Source organism: Lepus europaeus, chromosome 2, assembly GCF_033115175.1.
Source record: "Lepus europaeus isolate LE1 chromosome 2, mLepTim1.pri, whole genome shotgun sequence".
NCBI lineage: Eukaryota > Metazoa > Chordata > Mammalia > Lagomorpha > Leporidae > Lepus > Lepus europaeus.
Window position 1 is genome coordinate 119,837,904 of NC_084828.1, and position 26,984 is coordinate 119,864,887.

The 26,984-nt window shown below is 40.0% G+C and overlaps 1 protein-coding gene, 1 non-coding gene and 1 pseudogene across 2 annotated transcripts in view; 2 read left to right on the forward strand and 1 right to left on the reverse strand.

Moving 5' to 3' along the window:
* Positions 1 to 25,256, forward strand: part of LOC133777216 (glyceraldehyde-3-phosphate dehydrogenase-like) — a 60,164-nt pseudogene extending 34,908 nt beyond the window's left edge.
* The window catches only part of PPM1L (protein phosphatase, Mg2+/Mn2+ dependent 1L), a 329,607-nt gene that overhangs the window by 173,737 nt on the left and 128,886 nt on the right, over positions 1 to 26,984 (reverse strand). The gene's annotated exons all lie outside the window — the stretch shown is intronic.
* Positions 11,410 to 11,516, forward strand: LOC133752746 (U6 spliceosomal RNA). The gene has a single exon (XR_009864973.1). It is a non-coding gene; the product is annotated as a U6 spliceosomal RNA (small nuclear RNA).

Here is a 26,984-nt window from a genome sequence, read left to right on the forward strand (position 1 = left end):
ACATGGGAATTATAAATTTGATTATCATTTTAAAAATAATTATTAAAATGATAGCCCTTGAAATTATTGATTTGCAAGTTTAACTTCAATAATGGTATGGGGAGGGTATATTGCCAACAAAGAAGCACTGACCAAAAGGTCAATATTCCCAGATTATCAATGAATCAGGGTCAATGTGTAAGAACATAACATTCTAAAGTTAACAGGATTCAGTTTGGGTATACTAACGTTGAGAATAGCTGATTGGCATTCCACATTCTTTATATTTTTATTTATACCAAGGTATAAGGCCACAGGTTCACTTTCCAAGAATATTGATTCAGAGAGACAGTTAGGTATTAGAATTGATACCAAAAATGTAAAAAGAAAGTCATTCGAGTAATATCATATGAGGTTAGATTAGCAAATCACAGTCCAGGCCGGTGCCGCGGCTCACTAGGCTAATCCTCCGCCTGCGGCGCTGGCACACCGGGTTCTAGTCCTGGTTGGGGCGCCGGATTCTGTCCCAGTTGCTCCTCTTCCAGTCCAGCTCTCTGCTGTGGCCCGGGAAAGCAGTGGAGGATGGCCCAGGTGCTTGGGCCCTGTACCCGCATGGGAGACCAGGAGGAAGTATCTGGCTCCTGGCTTTGGATCGGCGCAACGCGCTGGCCGTAGCAGCCATTTGGAGGGTGAACCACCAGAAGGAAGACCTTTCTCTCTCTCTCTATCTCTCTCTCTCTCTCTCTCTCTCTCTCTTTTACTGTCTAACTTTGCCAGTCAAAATAAAAAAAAAAATTAAAAATTAAAAAAAAAATCACACAGTCTAAATTAACCTTATAATCCCATAAAAGGTTTATGGAAACAAAGATTGTAACATCTCTCAAGGAGTCTAACTCAGCCAGTCCTCCTTCTGGCACTAGAACGGATCTTTATATTTCTATTGCAAACCAAGTAAGAAGCTGGATCATGTAATACAAAACTGCATACTGTCAACACCAAAATCACACCCAGGATGGCAAGAGGCTCACAACATGAAAGACACATGGCAACTGAAATGACAGAAAAGCAGCTTCACATCCCAGTCTCCTACCAGGAATAGCACTGGAAATTAATCCTATCATGAAAGATGTCCCCTCACGCCCACCCTTCCTTCTCCTTCTCTTCTTTCCACTCTCTCCCTCTCCATTGCCACAATACAATGTATATCTAATAAGCCACTGCCATTGAACATCGTGGGAAAGATTTAATTTTGTGGTATCAACAATGTAGCACTGATACTTTTAAAAGACAAGGTCACTAAGAGTGTGGGGGACTGGCGCCGTGGTATGGAGTATCAGCTGTCACCTGCAACACCAGTATCCCATCTGGGTGCAGTTCAAGTTCTAGCTGCTCCATTTCTGATCCAGCTCCCAGCTAATGTGCCTGGGAAAGCAGCAGAGAATGGCTCAGCCCCTGCACCCATGTGGAAGACCCCTATGAAGCTCCTGGCTTTGGACTGGCCCAGCTCCAGCAATTGCAGCCATTTGGGGAGTGAACCAGTGGATGGAATATCTTTCTCTCTCTCTCCCCCTCCCCTACTTTTGTAATTCTGCCTTCCAAATAAATAAACAAATCTTAAAAACAACCATAAAAAAAAAGAATTTGGACTGCTGGCTTCAGTTCTTCTTCTCAACACAATGCAACAAGGGTCACACCCTTACCATCTGTTCCTCTTGCATACTGGGATTACAGCACGTGCTCGCCTATCACGGAGGACAGACATACCAACAGGGATGGAAATAGCACTGCTCTAAAAGTCATGAGAACCGGGGTCTAGATTAGCTCTACGCTCTATTAGGTGTGTGAACATGAGCACGTTCCATAACGTTTCTATGTCTCAGTTTCTCTTTTTAAAAAATACATTGTTCTAGTAATCTAAAGTAAGCCCGGCTTATATCTCAATTTTCTACTCTATAATGTTTAGTTTTTTGGGGTACTTAATCTTCTACTATATCATGCTTTGAAATCTTATTTTCTGGTACATTATGAATCTCTTGGAGTTACAGCCTACTGCTTAATGACTTGAACTCTGAAGTTCTGTAGACCAAGGTTCAAATCCAAGAGCTTTCATTTTCTGTGACATTGAACAAGTCACTAACCTTTCTGGGATTCTGTTTCCCTTTCCAAAATAGGGACAATAATAACCCTTTGCAATAGGATTGCTATGAAGATAAATATAACTTGTCTAGTACACTGTCTAGCACATCATATGCTCTAAGTAATTGTTGCTGTTAATGATGATACTGTAAGTACCATTAAAATGTGTTAAATGTCTAGACAGGGTGAAGCCCAGGCCTGATCTATAGAACAACAACTAAAAATAGGAAGCAAAAGAGTCCTAGGATTTCAAACTAACAACCTCACAACCTTCTGTGCCAATCCACAAAATCCTCCACATAAAGTCCTATCCAAAGTATCACGTATATGTGAAGGCATCACAGGCTACAAATGTCTTCCAAAGTATAGATTATTTTACAGAGAAGTAAAATAATCTGTTTGAAACTGAGATTATTTGCTTAAAGGAGAAAAAGGGAAGTTATCTGAGATGTTATTTGGCAATAAAAATCACACACACACACACACACATCCCAAATACAATGACTTGTATACAGTAGACTGTCAATAAATATTTATTGAATAAAAAGTGATAGAGTAATAGAAAATATTATCTTTTAAAACTACAGCAAACATTTTTTAAGATTTATTTATTTATTTGAAAAAGTTTCACTGAGAGAGAAAGCAATATAGATGGAGAGAGAGAGAGATCCTTCATCCACTGTTCACTTCCCAAATGGCTGCAATGGCTGGAGCTGAGCCTAAGTCTAAAAATGTCAGAAGAAAAACTAAATATATACAAAAGTAAGTAAATGGACAAAACTGTTTTTGAAAAACTGCCTCCTTCCAAAATATATCTTTAGGACATGTTAATTCCATACTCAGAAAGATCATAAAACACAGTACTGACATTTGGAGCAGTGGTTAAGAAGCTGCTTGAATTGCCTGAATCCAAAATCAAAGTGCCAGGGTTTGAGTTCCAGCTCTGCTTCTAATTCCAGCTTCCTTTAATGTGCATCCTGGGAAGCAGCAGGTAATGGCTCAAGTACTTGTCCCTGCCACCCACACAGGAGACTGGATTGAGCTGCATTGAGATCTCTCTCTCTCTCTCTCTTTCTCTCTCTCTCCCTTTCTCCCTCAACTCCCTCCTTCTCCCTTTCAAATAACATGTGAAAACAAATTAAAAAAAAAAAAAAATCGCAAAACGGCCGGCGCCGCGGCTCACTTGGCTAATCTTCCACCTGCAGCGCCAGCACCCCGGGTTCTAGTCCCGGTTGGGGCACCAGATTCTGTCCCGGTTGCTCCTCTTTCAGTCCAGCTCTCTGCTGTGGCCCAGGAGTGCAGTGGAGGATGGCCCAAATGCTTGGGCCCTGCACCCACATGAGAGACCAGGAGGAAGCACCCGGCTCCTGGCTTCGGATCAGCACAGCGCGCCAGCTGCAGCGGGCATTTGGGGGTTGAACCAACGGAAAAGGAAGACCTTTCTCTCTGTCTAACTCTGCCTGTCAAAAAATAAACAAATAAACAAAAATTAAAAATTGCAAAACATATTTTTAAAATTGCTGAGACATCATAGAACTATCTGAGTGGGAACTGTCTCCGGAAGTCCAGTTAATGGAGAACGTTACCTTGTTTAGACAATAACAAAAATGGAAAAGTAAGATATATGTCACAAGCAATCACAGCTCACATCTACATACGCTTTCTTAACCATTCCTCTGCAGAATATTTCTCTGCAGCAGTGAAGGAAAATGTAATCTTCACTGCATCTCTGCCTGCCCTTTTCTTCTATTGCACCTATGTTTCTGACTTTGACTTTTCCAAGTTACCAGGGGATAGTGCAAGATGATTTTCAAACATGAAAAAAAAAAAAAATTGGGTTCCGCTAGCTGAAAATGAATCTTACTCTGCCCTTCACTGATACCAATGTGTCCACCATTCCTAATGACAGTTTCTGCTATATATTCATAGTAGCAGTTTCCAAATTCTAGGGCTTTAGAATTTTTGCAAGTGGTTCTAAAAATCCATATATACCACTGATCACTGTCATTTACTAATAAATTTACTAATAAACTTAAAAATATACAAACACATAAAAAGGGAAATGTCTAATTTTTCAAATGGATAGAGATGGTTGTGAATGGCCAAACCCAAACACATTTTAGGCATTTCTGTTGAAAAGATACAGTACCGGGGTCAGCGTTGTGGCATAGTAAGTTAAGCATTCACCTGCTGTGCCAGTATCCCATATGGGCACTGGTTCAAGTACCAGCTTTTCCACTTCTGATCCAGCTCCCTGCTAATGTACCTGGGAAAGCAGTGGAGGATGGCCCAAGTGCTTAGGCCCCTGCATCCATGTAGGGAACCCGGAAGAAGCTCCAGACTCCTGGCTTTGGTCTGCCCAGTCTCAGCCATTGCAGCCATCTGGGGAGTGAACCAACAGATGGAAGATCTCTCTGTGTCTCTCCCACTCTCTCTGTAATTCTGCCTTTCAAATAAATAAATAAATCTTTTTAAAAATTATTTTAAAAAGAAAGCATTACAAATCAGGAAACCATATATAAATAAGAAATTTTTGGAAGACATGAAAAAATGAAATCAACTTACACAAAAACAAATTAATGCAAAGTTATCTGCCACCCAAATTAACCACAGAAAAGATCTCTCCCACCCTATGAGGTAAGGTGGAAAGGTTTCCCAAAAAGACTAATAGCATTTAGTCTGACTGTAGTACTAAGGAAAAAAGATTAGGACAAAATATTACATCCAGACACAATAAAAGGTATTTTTCAATTTACGCACAGACATCAACACATATGTACTGAGGACCTATAACATGTGAGGCATGTTCAAGAACTGGAGGTAAGGTGAGTTGTATGTGGAGACCTGAAAGAAATAGGGGAGGAAGCTATACTGAAATCTAGGGAAGCATTCAGGTAGAAGGAGCAGCAAGTGCAAAACTTTGACATAAATACTTGCTATGAAGGAGGAACATTAGGAGATTGATGTAGCTAAGAAAAATGCTTGAAGAGGAGAGTTGTAAGGGAAGTTAAGTTTAGAGTGACGATAAGGTATACACAAATCTTCTGGGCCCTTATAAGGATATGAACTTTGGGCAAAATGGATGTTGTGTTGGAGAATGAGCTGTTGGGGGCAAAAGACAGAAGCAGAGAAACCAGCTAGAAGGTTATGAAATAATAGCAATAATCTGGAAGGTAGAACCTACAAGATTTCCAAATGAACTTAAAAACCCCAATTTTTTTTCCCTGATGAACTGGATGATTTCCAAACTTTTTGGCTTGTACAACTAGAATGCAGGAATTTCCACTTGGAGATGTATAAAAAGTAACAAAGAGGGGCCGGCATTGTGGCCTCAAAGGGGTATAGTTTGAAAACTTGCCATGGGCCCCCAAATCCCATTAAACTGGGTGGTAAAAATGCCATCTTAAGTGTTAAAGTTACCATATTAAGAGTTAAAGTGAAGGGCCTGCACTGTGGCACAGCAGGTAAAACCCCAGTCTGCACTGTTAGCATCCCATATGGGCGTTGGTTCAAGTTCCAGCTGCCCCACTTCCTATCCAGCTCTCTGCTATGGCCTGGGAAAGCAGAAGAAAATGGCCCAAGTCCTTGGGCCCCTGCACCCACATGGGAGACCTGGAATAAGCTCCTGGCTCCTGGCTTTGGATCAGCCCAGCTCCAGCCATTGCAGCAAATTGGGGAGTGAACCAGCAGATGAAAGATCTCTCTCTCTCTCTCTCTCTCTCTCTCTCTTCTCCTTTTTTCTCTATGTAACTCTTACTTTCAAATAAAAAAATAAATCTTTAAAAAATAAAAAGTGTTAAAATGATCATGTAGATAGAATTTCTCAAAATGTATCTCTGTTAGTAAGCAATGAGTGTAGGTTATTGCAACAAAAATCAGAAACCAATGGTCTAAATATAAGCTAAATTTAAATTTCAAAAATAGGATTCTGGAGACATTAAATAATAACAGACTTTCAAGGTAGGTTTGCATAGGCCCTAGAAGTATATGTTATAATTATTATCTAAGGTTTATCATAAATTTACTCTGGAAAATTTTAGAAAAGCAATTTATATAACACAGATAAATTGACCTCCAATGTAGTTTACATTTTTGTTTTAAACTATCATGAAGGTTGAAGATGACTTAGAAACTCATTGGGCCAAGACTTTGGGACCATTGACTGACAACTCTGTTGGGGCATGGGAGATAGAGGGTACTCTTGGTCTATTTGGTTTGGAACATTCAGATTTAAAAACAATTTCATTTCTTTTCACCTTCATATTTTGACATGTGGAGACTGGTTTGTGGAATCGGGAAAATGACAGATGAGACTGAACAGGAAATGTTATTTGGTTCATGTCCCAGGGATATTATTTAAGAAAAGAGCTGAGTGAGCATTTTCAAAAGCTCAACTGGAAGGAAGGCAATCACTATATACTATTTATGATGCTTTTAGAAACATCTCAGGAGGTATAAATTTTGGCAAGTTGTATAAATTCCTCTGGGCATTTCCCTATATTAGTTTCCTGCCTTTTGCTAGAAAAAAATTTGCCCATTACAAAAATAGGGAGAGATGTTATCACTTCCAAAAAGAAGTATATGCATTTTGATGATGAGAAGAGAGCAAGTTCAATATATTTTGAGATACTCAATCAGGAAGCTAAGACAACTTGCTTGTTTCTGAGAATTACTACAGCCTTTTTTGTTCTACTATATGATACTACATGTGATATGCCATGATTGTACAATAAAGTATTATAATGGCAATCATACAGTAATATCATACTATATCACCAATGAATTCCAGAAATCTAATTATTAACTGTAATCTCCCTAGCCCCTCAAGATGATAAAATGTAGTAAAAACTTGGATATTACATAGGAAGCAGGCTACACAGCAGACTCATAGAAAGACAAATGCCCTAAACAGCACTCTGGCTTCAAAATCAGCCTTTAAGGCATTTGGATCTGGCTAAAAAGCCCATGAGAGCATTTCAGGCATGGAAAACTATCGCAAAGAACAGCCTACATTAAAGATCTCTGTGAATGAGATCCCAGTGGAAAGAAAAGACCATCAAAGAAGGAGGCACCTTTCTCTGAAGGGAGGGGAAAACTTCCACTTTGATTATGACCCTATCTAAATAATGTCAGAGTTTGTGAACTCAAAACGCTTCAGGACAAGAGCTTCAGGTGATCACTGACGTCATAAATAATAGTGTCAATTATTAAATCAACAACAGGAGTCACTGTGCACTTGCTCTCTGTGTAGGACCTCTGTCCTTTATGAGTTGTACTATGAGAATTAATGATAAAACTAGTCTTCAAATAGTACTTTATACTTTGTGTGTCTGTGTGGGTGCAAACTGTTGAAATCTTTACTTAGTATAGAGTTGATCTTCTGTATATAGAGATAATTAAAAATGAATCTTAATGAAGAATGGGATGGGAGAGGGAGTAGGAGATGAGACAGGAGTAGGGATGGGAGGGCAGGTATGGGGGGAAGAACTGCTCGATTCCAAAAGCTGTACCTATGAAATTTATATTTATTAAATAAAAGCTTTCACAAAACTTGGATATTATCTTCTCTCTAGTCTCCTAAAAAGTACCCAGACACTGATAAACAAAAAGAAACATGCAACGACCAGTAATATCAGTCACAGAGCAGACCCTTGAGAACTCTGAGCCAAATTACACATTTGTTTTGCTTACCATTCATAATATCAAACCCCCAAATCTGAAGCAAAGCTTTCTGCATGCTGTATTATCTGATGACATATTCATTCAGGTTTAAAATATTTGTACCAAGGTAAATTAGGCTTAGAAATCAACTGATAAATTACAAAACATATTCCTTTTGCATGACATCAGTGTGGGCATGTTACCTCTGTTCCAATGATCTGCTGCTTTTCTACAAGTGCTCTAAAACCTACTTTGCCTTGTTTTACATGTTTGTATTTATATGTCTCTTCAGAGTTTTTAAAAAACAATCATTCTCTTCCAAAAATTTAGCAGTTAGCATAAGGAGAGTGGGCTTGAACTGTTCACAAGACTGACAGAATGGCTCCTAAAACCTCAATCAGGTCATAAATAGTGGAAGTAGGGAAAGGGAGACAGGAGGAGTGGACAGGTGATCATCAACACCACCAGGGAGCCCACATTACTCCTACCCTACTGAGTGCCTGTCCCACTCCACCTCACCAAGAGTCTGATATGCCAGAAGGGAATAAGCAAAAGCAAGAGGAGATTTTTGCCTTTTGAAAAAGCAGGTAATAAGAACACTGACCTTGATCACTGAAAGAAAACATCTTTGGATTGATACTAATATGAGCACAGCGGGGAAAGGGCTCTAGGGTCCACTGATTTCTCACCACAGGCCTCACACAGCATGTTAGCACAGTGAACTTTGTCAGAAATTTATGAGTAAAGAAATCTGTTTGGGGGTTCGTCACTGTAGAGAAGCAGATTAAGCCACCACTTCTGACGTTACCATCCAATATGAGTACCATTTCAGAGCTCTAGCTGTTACATTTCCAATCCAGCTCCCTGCTAGTCCCTGTCAAATAAATAAATTTTTATTTTAAGAAACCTGTTTTATTTCATTGAATAATGTTAACATATTATTTATCTCTAAACTTTTCCTGCAAATTACTTTCTTAGAAAATAATTTCAAAACACTGAAATATTTATGGAAATATTCCTTTGCATGGGACCCTTGTGCCGGCTTAAAATATGCACCTTGTACCATGATCAAATTTTTAAGATCATCCAGCAAAAGCTAAATTCTGTTCAAGCACAATGTTGTTTACTTGGTAACAGTGTCACAGTGATTATTAAATTCATTAGTCTACTCAAAAGCCACATCAGCACTGCTAAAACTTTCAGTACCATTGGGTCCCTTATATCCCATAGGTCACAAAGTTTAAATGGATGCTTAATCGCTACTGTCTGGAGAAATGAAGCCACTTGCTGTTCTGTAAATGTCTTTCCTTTCCCAATTCCTTGGGCCTTGCTCTCAATATCAGATCTCCAAATGTTAAAATCTCACTAACCTTTGTAGACCCACCCACCTAAATGCCAACTCCCCCACAATCATTTCTTGTTTGTCCACACCTGGCTGGCTTCTCCCTCCTTTAAAACCCCCATCCACTTTGCGTGCCTCTTAAAGCAATAATCATAGCTTTTTCCATTACCATAGGTCTTCTAATCCCATCCCCCAATTAGATGGTAAATTCTTTAGGTGTAGGAACTATACCTTCCTTCTGTTTAGATGAAGAAATTTAGGCATAGAAAAATGAAGCAACTTGTTGAAAGTCTCGTCTAGTAAGTGGTGGTGCTGGCATTCATAACAGATCTACCTCACCTCCGAACTCAAGCCTCAAAAGACAGGCTTTTCTCCCTAACTCTGTCCCCCTCACCCCTTTGACAGTAAATCAATGGTTCCTATGGCAACCCAAAAGACGAAAGTCACCACCTAGTGGAAGCAGATAGCACAAAGTTCTATTTTTCTGTCCTAACTTACCACTTGACTTCTAACTCAAAATTCTAACTCTGAATCTGGCTTGAAGACCTTCACTTCTCAAAGTGCATTATGTGGAACAATAGTAATGCAAGATTTTTTTTTAATTTATGGAAAATGGTAGGCAAAACAAAGTTAAACAGTTATTGATCGCTTATAGTAGGGCTTCTCCAATCATTTACTATGCCACTCTGAAGCAATATCTATAGCTTATGTGTGTGTGTGAGAGTGTGTGTGTATTTCATATCTTTAGAAGGTCCAAGATATTAACACCTTTTTATTAAGAACATGGAACCCAACGACCTTTTCATACATTTCATCTAATTCAACATAGCAGTTTTTCAAAACAAAGTTTATTTTAACTGTATCATTTTCACAATACATACATGCAACAAATTCATTTCAAGACTATTTAAAACAAGCATTTAAGCAAGAAATCTCACAACTAGATACTGTAAGATATAACGTTACTAGGATTTAACAGTAGCAACAATCTACTTTAAGCCAGCAAGTGAGTGATTAAGCCCTACCCACACAATGTCTGACATTTAATAAATGAGTTACATGCACATAGAGTATGTTTCATTCAATGACTAATATATGGTCACTATATTTAGTTTCTATTTGAATGTTTCACCTTTTTTTCTCCATTCCTGAACCCAGCCGAGGATATGTGATAAATTTGAAAACTAAAATCAGAAAGTTTTGATGAATGAAACAGATGAGAACAGGACTGACTCTTCTAGACTCTTTTTCCTTTATATCATTTTTAGACTACTTGCAATTCTTAAAAATGAATTAAGAGAACATAGGTGACTTCTGAGGAGAGCAACTAGGTGACCTGGGAACAGCAATGAGAGGAAAATTTTTTTACATACCCTTATATCTATATAGATAGAACTGTGGATAGAAGAGATATGTTCAAGTCTTAACCGCATACTGTGAAATGATCTTATTTGGAAATTGGGCTTTTGCAGATGTAATCAAATGAAAGTAAGGTTATAGTCAATTAGGATGAGCTTAATTATAGCATTTCTAGGAAATTAACACCTTTCTAATTTCATATAGTATGATTATATATACTTGCAAAAATTAAATAAAAGATTTAAGTTATGCAGTTTTTCATATTATCGTTTCATAACCATCCTGAATTCGTGACTAAAACACACACGATTTTCTACAAGATTTTACATTTTTCTCCATCTGTTCCTTTCTTTCTTTCAAACTTCAGCCACAGGCTTGCTCTGTGCCTGATATCGTAGCCTAAGAAAGGATCTAGAGTATTCAGAAACCAGAAACTTGTCCTCTAGAATGATGTCTGTTCTAACAAATAATTGTAGAGGAAATAGATTATATCAAGCAGTAATGGAAGTATTATTCATGGAAACTGGGTAATTATGATAAAATCTAGTTTTTTTAAGTGGTATTCAACCATGTATATGAGGTAGAAGATTTTTCTCCTTCCCTTGATGTAGAGATTAATGACATGGAATACATATCAATTACTTGACTGGTTCAGGAGCATCTTGGGAGATAAGACGTAAATTATGAGAGTGAGGTTACTGTATATGTCCCATGGCATACTCTTGACTATATCAAGATTCTAAAAACACACACAGACACACACTTTATGTACTTATATATATAAACACATGTATACATATATAAATACATATACATATGTATACACACATATATACTATGTGTATATATATGTATATATACAACATGAGGAGAGCAGTTGAAAGAAGTGGATTCTGAGATCACCAACAGTTTAGTATTAAAAATAAAAATTGGGGCTTCCTTCAGCAACACATATACTAAAATTGGAACGTTACAGAGAAGACTAGCATGGCCCCCACATGAGGATAATATGCAAATTTGTGAAGCACTCCATATTTTTTGTATCTACAAAATACCTGAAACTGTTCTCTTTATATTAATAATAAATAAAATAAATTTACAAAATAAAAAGAATAAAATTGGACATGAATTAGCTACATTAGAGGATTTTTACACATGAAGAAAAGGAAGAGGTATCTTAAAAATTATTCTGAAAATACACTGCCAAAGAAAAGCATTATGTATAAATCACACTCGTTGCACTCCCTTACACTACCCTCTCTCTTAGTCATTTGTTCTTATTCTGAATTAAGAAAAATTAATGGTTCAAGTTTCTAGAAATTGACATTATAATTCAGTCATTTCCCCATCCTGAAAAAAAAAAAATGGAAGAAAACTTTCTTTAAAAGTAACATCTTTTGGAACCAAGTCTTAAATCATATTAGAAGTACACAGAATAAATGGAATAGATGTCATGTAACATGCATCTTCACATCAAAAAGAATTATTGCCCAGTGTTTGTCACTAACATCTTTGCAACATAATAGGTACTACTTATTGCCTAATTGTATGTATGCATTGATATTCTTGAGGATAAAAAAACATTACCTTGGTGAGCTATAATTTGATAGAATCGACAAAGATGGAATAGTGAGAAGATGCACTAATTTCAGTCACATATAAATACCAGAAAAACAAAGGAAGGACCATGGTCTCAGAGGACTGACTGAGAAAAATTTTCAGTGGAGAATGGACAGAACAGCTCAGAGTCTCGTGGAGCAGCAGGAGAGAGGACAGACATAGAGAAGCCTGCTGCACTCCAGTTACTCCTTAGGCTGGCATCCAGTGGGAAGCACCATCTTCCCAGGGCAAGGTGAGAAGAGGCTGCCACAGCATGGGGCACTGGCAGTTTTGATTGAGGTAGAATTCCATATTCCTTGCTGACTTGGAGTCTGGTCTGTGGAGCTTGCAGGCATCAAGGCTTCCACTTTGTTCCACGAAGGGAGGTCTCTTTGCTTTCCTGCCTCCCCACCACAACCACCACCAAAACACCGGAATCAATTTCCTGAGGTGGAATTATAAACAATCTCTGTATGATTTGGAGAAGAGTAAGAAGTTTGATCCAGGGTTGTGGCAGCACATAAGGCAGAGAGCAAATCCCCTGTACCTCAAGATTGTAGAAACTCTGGGCATGGGCCATGGAGCTGAGAGGGTTTGGGTAGTGGCTGGGTTCCTGGGGCACACACCTGGCCTGACTCCAGAAACTCAGAGCTCCCTGAATGCTGGATACAAATCTTGCAGAAGGCTTGGGGGTCACACTACAGAACACTTCAAGGCTCTTTATCATTCACATGCCTATGCAGGTGGTTTGTAATGGCACCATGAGTTCACTCTAGGCAGTGAATCACCTGGTTCACCTCAGCACAGAGAATGGCTAGGTCCATGAACATACCACTCAGCACCAACATCATTACCCCAAGTGACTGTAATCAGAGAAATTCCATCAGGCCCAACTTGGGTGTGACCCTGGACTATTTCCTTACCCACAAATGGTGGCCAGAGCTCCCTGGTCCCACCCAGCACACACCTCTGGGACTCTAGAGTAAGCCTCAGGCACGCTTCCAAGAACAAAACCTTCAGAGCAGAATACTAACAAATGATTGTCCAGGTATATAAAAATAAACATAGAAATATAAGAAATATGAACAAGGCAGGCAATATAACTCTCCAAAAGGAACATAATAATACATTAATATTTGACTGTGATGATAAGGAGATTAAGAAAATGCCTGAGAAGGAATTCAAAAGAATGATTGTAAAATTACTCAAAAATACAGATAAACCATTACATGAAATAAGGAAATCCACATGATATGGATGAGAAATTCAGCAAAGAGATAGAAATATTGAAGAAAAATGAAACAAATATTAGAAATGAAGAATTAAATAACTAATAAAAAATACAGTAGGTAGCCTTAACAACATAATTGGTGAGGCAGAAGAAAGAATAATCTAGAAGATGGGTCTTTTGCAATATCTCAAACAGAAAAAAAGTATAAAGATTAAAAACAATGTTTTGGATCTATGGGATAACATCAAACAATGTGTTATTTTCAAAGATTTGAATAATTACCTTGTAACAATGATCAGATTTGGTCTATGTTATGTCATGATTTTAAGGAATCTTATTTCAACCAGATATTTTGGATTTTGAGCCTTCTTGGCATTCTTGACAGGCATTCAAAAAATCAAAGTTTCAAACAATCTGGTCTCTAAAATTTCCAGTAAATCCTGGACTTTGGTTTTTCCAGTTTGGGCCCAACTGAAAAAATCGAAGGACCTATGTCTCTCATCTTATAGAGACACCAACTAATCAGGCTATTTGGATTATATTAGAAGTACTGTCAAGATGTGATGTGGTACCAAATTTTAAGTTTCTATAATGGAAAATGCTATTAATACAAATGTTTGAGAATTAAAAAGTCTAATGATCTTGTGTTACTAGATATGATAGTTATCTTAATGAGAAAGCCCCAGAGGCCTAAAGGGTTAAACACTTGTAAAATCCTACAGGTGCTTTCAAAAATACTGTGAAGTAAGCAAGTGCCTCTTGTTGGCTGATGAGTTTATAATTTTAAACATGGCGACTTAAAGTCTTTTGTCATCCATAGTTATATATGATGTGCTGCTCATAAAACTAAAGCATTGTTGGTTCTGTGTTTAGCTGTCCTCCTATAGGTTCCTATGGACTTTTTCCAGCCACTTCTATTGTATTCAGTACTTTGGGATGGCTCTGTAAACAGATGAAGCCAATAATGTATTAACAGTACCAACTGAGAGAAAGTATGGTTAACTGAGGTTACTAAAAACAAAAAGCAATTCAAATCAATTGGCAATCTACAAAAAGAGTTAAAGATTTTAAAAGCTATTATTAAAAATGCTATATTGGTCTATTATGCTATGTTATGTGTGTGTACATATTGTATGTCCACATAGGGAAATTTTATTAAGAGTTTTATTTTAAATGGCTTATAGATAAGATTGTCCATAAATTTAAGCTGCTAAAATCAATCAAAGATACATTTTAATTTGTGTGACCTGAATCTGTGTATCATATGTTTTATACTTGTTGGTAGAAAGAAGCTAAAATCATTTTATATGGTTGTGCTTAAGTTTACTGGTTAAACAAACTACACCATGTTAGATATTTAAGAGGTGTTTTCAAATACATGATTCTTAAAATTTATAGAAGGCATTGGACCTTCTGGTAAATGTTTTCTTAAGTTGTTATCTAATGGTTGAAACGGTTTGCTAAGTATTCATGTAATATTCCTATTGTCAGCAAGCGATCTAGGACTTGCTCCCTCATTTCTCTATTCTAAGCCCAACTTGTTCTTTCATTTCTCTATTCTCCTCAAGGTAGGAAACTAATTCTATTATGAAGGAATCTGTAGGATGCACAATTTAATCTTTAGACCTTATAAAAGAGATGGCTAACATTTTTCTGTAATAGCATAGCCAAAATAAGAACTTAAATAATAATCTCATAGCTAGATTCACTTGGCCATCAGCGAAGTATACAGTAAGTAGAAAAAAACCTCCCTTTCAGACCAAAGGGAAAGAAAGTTTTAAAGTGAGAATATAATTTTCCTCATCAGCATTGTCTACCTTAGAAAAACCACTACAGAACATGCCTGTGACTATAGACTTGTAGTTCAGGCCACCGAAGATTAGAGATGGGACACGGGCACTCCCTTGACTTGCATTCTCTGGTCTGCTTTAAAAAAAACAGGAGGAAAAGAAAGCTGGGCATCAGAAGCAATGGTGGCAGGCCTATTAATGGCTGATCTGTACAGTGATCTGCCCTCAAGGAGACCCAACAGGCCAGTCCACTGCAGTGGCTTCAATGTGGTAAGCCTGGGCTTCAGCAGAAGTCAGCTTGTGAAGAGCCCTGGCAGCTCTGCCAAGAGTTGGATCACTGGAAATGGACCTGCCCTGGAGTCGAAGGATGCCCAGGTCAGAGCCACAGATCTTATTGGCTCCAAGCTGAAAAGCCCTTCACTCAGCCCAGCTTCCAAAGTGACCACTGTAGCTGAGGGGACGACCAAGTAGGGTCAGCAACATTGCAGGCAGAACTGTAAATTTCTTGTTAGAGATGCCACCTGCCTTTACCTGGCCAGCTCTCCTCCCAGGCCAGCCAAGTAATGAAAGTCAACAGAGTGCCTTCCCCTAGGAGGTTCACACCTCCCTTAGGATATACCCCATGTGAAGAGATAGATAGGTCTGGGCCTCTTAACTTACAATTCCTAAAGCCCAACAGATTATTATCAAGCCCCTTCTGTCAGGTTCTATTTGCCTCTCAATCAGAAAACTTAATTGTAGCTTAGACAGCACCTTTCTTAGCTCCTCTAATAATGACTCTGTCCTTTGTTCTAGACCCTGACTAGCGCACTTGGGCCTCATTCCATTGTAATCATAACCTCTACTCTACCACCAATGGCTCTACTCCCAACCTGTGTGTACTGATGGTCCTCTTCCCCACTTAATGCTGTATAATTGTTCAAACCTGGTAAATGCCACTATTAGGATCATTGGTTACTATCCTCACTCTGTCTTTTATGACCTTGTCTAAATATGATCAGAGTCAGCAAACTTGGAAGGCTTCCATAGCCTTGGCAACTCATGACGACAGCCTAGGGTGGTTACTGGTGCCATAAACTAGAGTGTCAATTTGTTGGGTCAACAGCAGGAGCTACTGTGCAGTTGCTCCTCATGTGGGATCTCTGTCCTTAATGTGCTATACATTTTGATTTAATGCTATAACTAGTACTCAAACAGTATGTTTCACTTTGTGTTTCTATGTGGGTGCAAACCGTTGAAATCTTTACACTAAATTGATCTTCTGTATATAAAGAGAATTGAAAATGAATCTTGATGTGAATGGAAGGGGAGAGAGAGCGGGAGAGGGGAGGGTTGCGGGTGGGAGGGAAGTTATGGGAGGGGGAAGCCATTGTATTCCATAAGCTGTACAATGGAAATTTATATTCATTAAATAAAAGTTAAAAAAAATCACAAAAAAAAATGTAAAGTCAACTTGATTAGGTTAATATTAAGTTACTGGCACATTAGGAGCTGGTTTCAGCAAAGAGCAGAGAGACTGTAGGAAAAGTGTTTATTCTGTTCGTACTGGTATTGACAGAAACTGTAAATAACATGAAATTAAGTAAAGATTTTTTTTTTTTTTTTTTGACAGGCAGAGTGGATAGTGAGAGAGAGACAGAGAGAAAGGTCTTCCTTTTTGCCATTGGTTCACCCTCCAATGGCTGCTGCGGCCGGCGCATCGCGCTGATCCGAAGCCAGGAACCAGGTGCTTCTCCTGGTCTCCCATGGGGGTGCAGGGCCCAAGGACTTGGGCCATCCTCCACTGCCTTCCCAGGCCATAGCAGAGAGCTGGCCTGGAAGAGGGGCAACCGGGATAGAATCCGGCACCCCAACCGGGACTAGAACCTGGTGTGCCGGCGCCGCAAGGCGGAGGATTAGCCTGCTAAGCCACGGCGCCGGCCTAGATTTCTTATCTTTAAAAAATCTTCAGAAGTCTATCTCCTCAGAAATATAAAGTGGTAGGAACACATATTTAGAAGTAGAATATTTTGGCTTGCTGCTAACTTAATAGCAATGAAACCTCCCACTTCACTGCAGTAAAACATTATATCAAAGTCCCATACAGAGGATGGGAAAATGTTATTGCAACTTTACTCCAGAAATATATATACTCAATCAGCACATACTCTTCTCAACAGCACCAAGTGACCCCTTCCCCCAAGAAGCTTGTTTTCTGAACTCTTCACCCTACATCATCTCAAATTTTCTCCTCTCCATTTCCCTAATTTTTAATTTAGTTGATGTTGTATCAGAAAACTCCTGTTTCCTATTTGCATTAGACTGCAGGAGAAATTCCTAATGTACATTAGGGCATGTTGGGTGAGTGCTAGAACATGAGAATGGCAAAGATAAAATAAGAATGATCAAGTAGAAACAAAAGTATTATTCCTTTGTTTATACTGTTGCCAAGAAGATGGTATCAATTTTTTCTCCCTCTGAAGTACCCAATTATAGGAAAGAGCATATACTCTCTGCCTATGATATCAAAAGTGGGTATTTTAACAGGTGCTACAAGCTGCCCCCTTAAAATGGGCTCAGAAAAGAGAAGTGTGGGATTACTGCAGCAAGCAGGTGAATATAGCACCATCTCAGTGCCCAGGAAGCACACCACCTGGGAACCTGTTAGAAATCCAAATTATTGGACCCTAAATCCACATGACCAGGAAATCTAGGGTCAGGACCTAGGAATCTGTTTTAGCAGCATTCCATGGGATTCTGATCGGATTTTCCAGTGTCCTAGACAAATTTGCTATCTACCAATTCAGAATTGTTCCTATTTTCATGTGTATATATTCTCCAACTAGTTTATGAGATCCTTGGAGGCAAAAATTATCTTTCTCCCCTGACCCCTTGCCTTGTTTTCCTTATTTTCCCTCACCCACCAGTACCTTACACAGAACTAATAAGCAAAAGGAAATATAATGGGCACTCATAATGATAAGAGCCAGGAGAGGGGCCTTCATTGATGGAGTTCTTTCTCTATGACATGATATTCTCATCCACCTGAAAGATCTATTCCCTTTAATTATGATTCAGGGTAAAGGACCTTAGTCCTCTAATCTACAGTCTCTGGGGAGGAGTTCTATCTTAAGTTCTATATCAAGCTTCAGAATTTGAGTAATTCTACTGGAAACAAAGTAAAGGGTGCATAAAATACCCCTCCCCATGGCAAAGGCTTGGCAACCTTGAAAAGGGAAAGGTGGAGAACGGGCAGCATTTCCTTCTCAGAAGCACACAGCAGGGCTCATACACATGGGAAGTTTCATTACCCCTGTAACCTTACAAGCTCTTTTAATACAGAAATGCTTTGTTTGCTTTCTCTTTGCTGTTTGCTTTCTCTTTGCTACACTTAAAGCATAAAATGTAAATATTTCCCCTTGCATATAGGGTGTCCTCACTATTCCCTGACCAAAAGTGGAACTAGATGCTATTCCTAATGATTTAGGTTCTGAGCTTAATAAATGTTGGGGTATGGGAGCTTAGCAGTAGCCTCTGGGAAGGACTCAACCACAGAGACATTCTTATTAAATCTGGCATAAACAAAGCAAATATGTTCAAATGTGTTCTGTGAGCACTGAGAATGAATCCTATCAAGCTGAATGTGCAAATATGTTCCACATTATGACAGAAAGAAGAATCACCTGCACCTTCCATGTCCTGGGTCTGGTCTTTTTTGTTTTTGTTTTTGTTTTGTTTTGTTTTGTTTTGTTTAAGGTGGCTATACACTTAAGAGCAAGGTTTCTCCTGGGTTCATCCATTTCTCCAATTAATACATCCATAGGCTCTTCAGTCAGTCTGAAAGGTGTCCTGTTAGGGCCCCCTCAAGACTCATGATAAAACCCTATTCCCCAGTGCAATGGTATTTAGAGATGGCATTTTGGGCGATGAGTGCTGTGGTACAGCAGGTTGAGCTGTGCAGTGATGCCTGGCTACATCCCACATAAGAGTCCCTGTTTGAGTCCCGGCTGCTTCACTTCTGGTCCAGCTTCCTGCTCATGCATCCTCAGAGGCCCCGCCTCCCACATGAGAACCTGGTTGGAGTTCAGGGCTCCTGCCTTCAGCCTGGCCAAACCCTGGATGTTATGGGCTTTGGAAGATTTCTCTCTCTCTCTCTCTCTCTCTCTCTCTCTCTCTCTTTGGGTGTGTATGTGTGTGTGTGTGACTGCTATTAAGTAGATGAAATAAACAAGTAAATGAAAAGCTGAGACCTTTGGGAAGTAATTAGGTTTAGATGAGGTCATAAGAATGGGGCTCTCATGATGTGGTAAGTGCCATTATAAGGCAAGAAAGACACCTGAAGGCTGGACATTGTGGCACAGTGAGTTGAGCCACTGCTTCGGACAGCTGCATTCTACGCTGGAGTGCCTGAGATCCAGTCCCCCCTCCACTTCCAATTCATCTTCGGGCTAGCATACATTTTGATAGGCTTCAGATGATGGCTCAAGTTCTTGAGTCCTTGCCACCATGTGGAAGACCTGGATGGAGTTCTGGACTCCTGGCTTTAGTCTGCCCCAGCCTTGGCTGCTGTGGGCATTTGGAGGGCAAACCAGCAGATGGAAGATCTCTCTCTTCTTCTTTTTCTCTTTTTTCCCTCCCACCCTCACCTCCATCACTCTGCCTTTCAAATAAAGAAAAATTAATTAAAAAAAAAAAGACAAGACACCTGAGCACTTACTCTCATGTACTATACCCCATTCCCAAACCATGCAGGGACACAGCCCAAAGGCAGCCTTCTGTAAGCTCAGAAGAGGGCCCTGCCCAGGAACCAAATCAGCCAGCACCTTGATCTCAGACTTTACAGCCTCCAGAACTGTCTGTTCTGTTGCTTACACTGTTCTGTTGCTTATACTGCCCAATCTATGGTACTTTATCATAGCAACCCAAGCAGTCTAACACAGGTCCTAACTCTGAACTTCTCTTCAATGCCCTCTCACCAGAACTCTGGGCAAAAATCCTTATTACACTTAAAAAAATTCTTTTGATTTTTGTTGATGTATGCCAATGCATGTGTAAGCTGAACTATCTGAATTCAGTCCAACAGAGCCAATGTGTGATGGCCAATGGAGAGGAGATGCCAGGCACCTAGTGCCCATCCTTAGAAAACAAAATTATTTCTGTAACCAGACACAATCAGAAAGCAACAGAAAGTTGCCAGATCTGAACAGGATGAGCCCACTGAGAAAGAAGTGTCTTCACTGATAACTGCCAACACCAGCCTGCCATGACCTTGGAGACGGGAAAAACTCTAAAGATAGCAAAAGTCAAGTTTTTCTCCAGGCTGGTAAAAATAGGAAAAGTCTACCGCTAGAAATTAAGCTATCCAAAACAATTTTGTGGCCATAAATATTGCTTACAGACCTGAGTTTGAATACATATTTATATCCAAGATACACATGGCTAATGACAAATAGCCCTCAGAGAAGTATTCAAATTAAATCTAGGTCTCTACAGCGAAGGACCAGAACAAACGTTAGACCTAAGGAAAAATGCAAAGCTTTGTCCTCGGCTAGATTCCTGCAAACACAGACTCTACAATGTGGCAATGTCCTTTTCTCTGTGGCTAATTAGTAAAACTATCCTTCTCCTTTATGGTTGAGGGTTCTCAGCTTATGATTGGTTGCCTAGGTGCAGAAGTCTTTCCCAAAGGATATTAAAATAGCAAAGGCTTTTTTGTCACATGCTAGGCTCAAGCAGCTGTGCACACAACTCAAAAATGACATGAAGCCTTTCAAAAATGACATGAAGCCTTTTTCAAAAAAAATTATTTTCTGTGTCATTAGGAAAAACAGGATCCCCTGCCCAACATGGTGTTCCAACCATTGCACTGGTGCCCACACAGACTCTGAATTAAAAGGACTTCTGGTAATTCAATGCAGAGTATATAGGACTGTTGAGTTTCCAGGGCCTGTTGTTAGCTAGGAAATCAATTCTTCTCCATATAAGATTCAGTGGTGCCGACATGTAGCAATCGTGTAGTATCTGCAGTAATATACAAGAGCACTTTTAGAGAGGAGATCTGAGTTTTGGTGAGGAACACAGAGATGAATTTCTTCTAACATCTTGTTTGCCAATTTTCTCCTGTAAGTAATCAATGATGGGGCCAGCTCTGTGGCACAGTGGGTAAAGCCACTGCTTGAAGTGCTGGCATCCCATATGAGCACCAATTTTTGTCCCAGCTGCTCCACTTCCAATCAGCTCCTTGCTAATGCACCTTGGAAAGCAGTGGAAGATGGCCCAAGTGCTTGGGCCCCTGCATCCACGTTCCGGATCCGGAAGAAGCTCCTGGCTTCAGACTGGCCCAGCTCTGGCTGTTGAGGCCATTTGGGGAATGAACTAGTAGATGGAAGATCTCCCTCTCTCCCTTTCTCTGCAATTCTGCCTTTCAAATAAATAAATAAATCTTTTTAAAAAATCAGTGATGATGAAGTGAGGAATGGTGTACATATAAAACAGTAAGGTAACCAGGTTCTTATCTAACATCAATATAACTCTCTGCACCCCTTCAATGCTAGGGCAATACAAATTGCCATCTTTCTATGGTAAGAAGTGTGTCAGGGAGAACGCAAACACACACACACAAAACCAGAACAGTCTTCAGGTTCTCCCCTTGGAAGTTGTCGACTCAAGACTGACTGTCACAAGCCACTCAGATTTGAAGTATTAGAGCTATGAATCTTCTACTTTAAACAATGTGCAATTGAAGTCATTTGAAAGACACACTTTTTTGTACCATGTACAACTTATACACTTAGTATAAAAGAATTGATGGAAGAAGATGCCATTAAAGCTGTCAAAATTCCCATATAGCTTATGTTTCCACACTTGTCCTAACAGATTAAGTGGAGTCCCTTAAAACAAAGACCAAGACTTCACAGCAAATGAGAGAAGGTATGAAAACTACCTTGCCTGACTCCAGAAAGGAAGGGCATGAAAAAAACCTACAGAGTTTGTGTGTGCAGCCTTAAATATCAGAAGCCTTAAAGATAAACCAAGAAAAGTAAGGAGAAGACAGAAGCTAAAATGTTCTAGTTCTAGTTACAGCCATTCTGGCTGCATAGCATGGTGGTTACAAACACACTGAACTTGGAGTCACATACAGTCCTAGACTCAATTTCCTACTACTAGAGATGACCTGGGCAAGTTTTATTTAATCCAAATATGACTCATCACCTACAGAAAGAGAGAGAAATAAAATCTGCCTCATAAAATTGATATGATGATTAAGTGAGAAGACCTTCAGTCACCACAGTGCCTGGAACACAGTAAATCCTCAATAACTATTAGTCACTCTTAGCCATCTTCATTGAATTACTGAAACTCCTTCTAAATATCCCTGTCAGATAGAATATCCAACCCAAAAGAAAAGCAGCATTTTCATCTTCTTTCTTGAAATGTGTGTTAGGATCTTAATAGAGGGAATAAAATTACATTTAGAGACATATTTGTAGAGACTCTCAACAACTTGTCATAGCCATAGTGGAATCTGCTGTAGTGCTGCTACAAATATATAAAAAAAAAACTAGTATTTTTAACATCTCAATATAGAAGATGGTCTTGAAATTTTGTATTCCTAGTGACAATAAAGCTCTATATTATCCCAGCTAAGTAATTCTACAATAGACTAAATACCACTCTCTCTCTTTTTTTTTTTTTTTTTTTGACAGACAGAATGGATAGTGAGAGAGAGAGAGAGAGACAGAGAGAAAGGTCTTCCTTTTTGCCATTGGTTCACCCTCCAATGGCCGCTGCGGCCAGCGCATCTCGCTGATCCGAAGCCAGGAGCCAGGTGCTTCACCTGGTCTCCCATGCGGGTGCAGGGCCCAAGGACTTGGGCCATCCTCCACTGCCTTCCCGGGCCATAGCAGAGAGCTGGCCTGGAAGAGGAGCAACCGGGATAGAATCCGGCACCCCAACCAGGACTAGAACCCGGTGTGCCGGCGCCGCAAGGCGGAGGATTAGCCTGTTAAGCGATGCTGCCGGCCTAAATACCACTCTCTTAAACTGCAAATGGGGCAAACTAGAGCAAGAAGTTCATCCCATATTAATAGCAGGACTATTCTTTAAAAAAAAAAAAGATTTATTTATTTGAAAGGCAGAGTTACAGAGAGAGAGAGAGAGAGAGAGAGAGAGAGAGAGAGAGAAAGAAAGAAAGAAAGAAAGAAAGAAAGAAAGAAAGAAAGAAAGAAAGAAAGAAAGAAATCTTCCATCTGTTAATTCACTTCCAAATGACCACAACAGCTGGGCCAGACTGAAGCCAGGAGCTGGAACGTCATCAGTGTCTTCCATGTGGGTGCAGAGGCTTAAGCACTTGGGCTATCTTTTGGTGCTTTCTCAGGCACATTAGAAGGAGTTGGATCTGAAGTGATGGAGCTGGGACTAAAAAACCAACACCTATATGGTATGGCAGCATTGGAGGCAGCAGCTCAACCAGCTGCACCACAATGCAGATCCTCACAATAAGACTATTCTTATTTAAAAAAAAAAAAACACTTTTGGAATGCATCTTCAGAGTCTAAAAGCACAAATTCTACCCTAGAGATACAACTTAGGTGTTCCAGTTCAAAAGTTATAATAGCCATTCTTCCAGGTATATAATGCTACATAATAAGCCCACAGTAGCTTAAAACAGTAATAACATTTATTTTTTCATGAATCTACAATCTAGAAAAGGGCTCAAGAAAAATGGTTTCTTTCTACCCCAGCTAGGCCAGCCTGAAGATTAGGGGCCGAGAAATCATTTGACAGCTTGCTCATTCACATGTCTGCCCTGTCATCTAAACTAGGAAAATTGAAACAGCTGGAGTCCCTCCAGTATTGCCCTCTAACTCTGTGAAGTCCTTCCACATGCTCTCTCTAACATGGCAGGGTATGGTACCTGGGCTCAGGGCTCCCATGCACATGTTACATGAAATAAAGGTGGCCAAGAAGAAGCTGTATTGTCATTTATGGCCCAACCTTCAAACTCAGAACCCATTATCAGTTCTACCACATTCTATTGTTTCACCCAGGCCTAAGGAATAGAAACATTCTCAGCTGTTGACAGAGGAAAATGAACCCAAACTGTAAGCAGAGCATGTGAGATCCACCCTATTCAACAAGACAACTGTGTCCTCTCATTCAGTGCCAGCATGTCCCCTAGACATGATGGTGAAGGTCAAGGTGAGTCACCAGGGCTGCTTTTAATTATGGCAAACTGGATGTTACCATCAATGATCCCTTCACTGAACTCAACTATGTAGTCTACATGATCCAGTATAAGCATGCTCAAGGGTGAAAAGAAGAAGTTTGTCATCAATGGGAAACCATCTCCATCTTTCAGGAGTGAGCTCCCCCCAACACCAAATGAGGTTATGCTGGTGCTGAATATGTTGTGGGATCCAAAGATGTCTTTACCACCATGGAAAAGGCTAGAGATGACCCAAAAGGGTCATCACCTCTGTCCCCTATTCTAATACTCCCATTCTGTGACAGGTATGAACCATGAGAAGTATCACAACTCCTTCAAGATCATTAGCAATGCTCCTGCACTACCAATGTCTTAGCTCCCCTAGCCAAGATCATCCATAATAATTGGCATAATGGAGGGGCTCATGACCACAGTCTACGCCTAGAAGACTGTAGGTGACCCCTCAGGGGAATTCTGATGTGACTGCCCAGAACATCATCTTTGAATCTACTGGTACTCCAAAGCCATGGGCAAGGACACTCCTGAGCTGAATGGGAAATACTGGCATGGCATTCCATGTACCCACCCCCAACATGTAAGTTGTAAATATGAGCTGTCATTTGGAAAAAGCTGCCAACTTTGATAACAAGAAAGTGGTGAAGCCAACTTAGATGACAACAAGAAGGTGAAATGCATCGTGGGCTATACTGAGAATTATATTGTCTCCTGTGATTTTAACAGTGATATCCTCTCCTCTAGACTTCAATACTGGGGCTTAATGACCACTTGGTCAAAATCATTTCCTGGTAAGACAATTAATTTAGCTATCACAACAGGGTAATAGACTTAATGGTCCGAATGGCCTCTAAAAATAAGAGCTCCTGGAACACCAGTCTCAGCAAGTGCACCAGAGGAAGACAGGTCCTCAGCTGTCGGGAAGTCCCTGTCTCCACTCAGTCCCCAACACACTGAGAATCTCCCCTCTTCACAATTTCCATTCCAGACATCATGGAGGAGAGGCGCTTAGAGAGCTGTTCTTTCTCATGCCCCATCAATAAAATCTGTTGTACCTCACACACACACACACACACACACACACAAGATGGGCACACACGAAGATGATGCTATGGTGCAGTGGGTTAATTCCTTTCCCTGCGGTGCGGGAATTTCACATGGGCATCGGTTCTAGTCCTAGGTGCTCCTCTTCCAATCTAGCTCTCTGCTATGGTCTGGGAAAGCAATGGAGGATGGCCCAAGTGCTTGGGCCCCTGAACCTACATGGGAGACCCAGAAAAAGCTCCTGGCTCCTGGCTTCAGATTGGTCCATCTCTGGCTGTTGGGGCCATTTGGGGAGTGAACCAGCAGATGGAAGACCTTTCTCCCTGTCTCTCCCTCTCACTGTATGTTACTCTACCTCTCAAATAAATAAATAAAATCTTCACACACAAAAAAAGGGCAGGCACATAGCATGGGACATATATTGGTAGAATCATTTAAAAAATTAAATATGCCATAGTTATCCTCCTTTTCACAGTATATCAGTCAGGGTTCATGGTTTCAAGCTACTAAAATCAACTTGAAGATGCAGCCATTTTGAGTGCCAGTTCAAATCCCAGTCACTCTGCTTCCAATCCAGCTTCCTGTTAATGAACTTGGGAAGGCAGTAGAATATGGCCCAAGTACCTGAGCCCTTATCATATGAGAGACTAGGATGGAGTTGTTGGCTCCTGGCTTCATCCTAGTCCATACATGGCTGTTATAGACATTTGGGGAGTGAACCAGTTTGTGGAAGATTCTCATTCTCTCTAACTCTCTCCACCACCCCCTCCCTCTTCTTCTCAAAATAAAAAAAAAAAATTTTTTTAAAGAAATCAACTTTGACAAATTTAAGTGAGGCAAAAAGTGTACTTGAAGGACATCAAATACAATAAGACCCAAAAGCAATGCTGGAAGCCTGACCTGGATATGAGCCAGAATCAAGTGAGGCTGAAGGGAGGCTGGGAAACAGGAGTCTCAGCCACACGAGCTCACACACCTTTTTCATCACCACTGCTGTGACTGGACAAGGATGCTGACATCTCAACACCACCACTGCTAACAAGAGGATACTATCTGCATTTTAGGGCCACAGCCTCAAGATTCAAAGTTCTGGGTGAGTACTTCTAATTGACTTAGCTAACTTGGATGCCTGAGGCCTAGCTGCCAGGGTCAAGGAGGTCTGACCTCCTCTGGAGGAGAAATCCTGCCTTCCACAACAGTGCCGACAGTAAATTCATCATCACAAATAAGAACAGAGGGTCAGACTCTGGGTAGCAAGGAGCCCAGCAAATGTCTCAGATACAGAGAAAACTAATAACCCTGTATAGGACAATTTTCATCTGAAAGACCGTACCATTTTCTGGAACCAAAGGATGAGAACAGAGACTAGTCAGTAACCTAGACAAAGGCCAAATCCTTACTCTATAATGCAAGTTCAGTTCCTCATGGTGATGATCATTAAATTCACTAAGATCATAATTCTACTGGAGCAAGGTTGGTTCTAACATGATGGACATTCCACAGATAGAAATGTACTTGCTCTCTTCACAGGGAATAGACTTGTAAATACCCAGTGGGTCAGTTATTTTGAACTTAGAACAAAATTTTTCAAGCATGATCCAATTGCCAGATTAGCACATAAGCCTCTAACTAGTCTAAAAA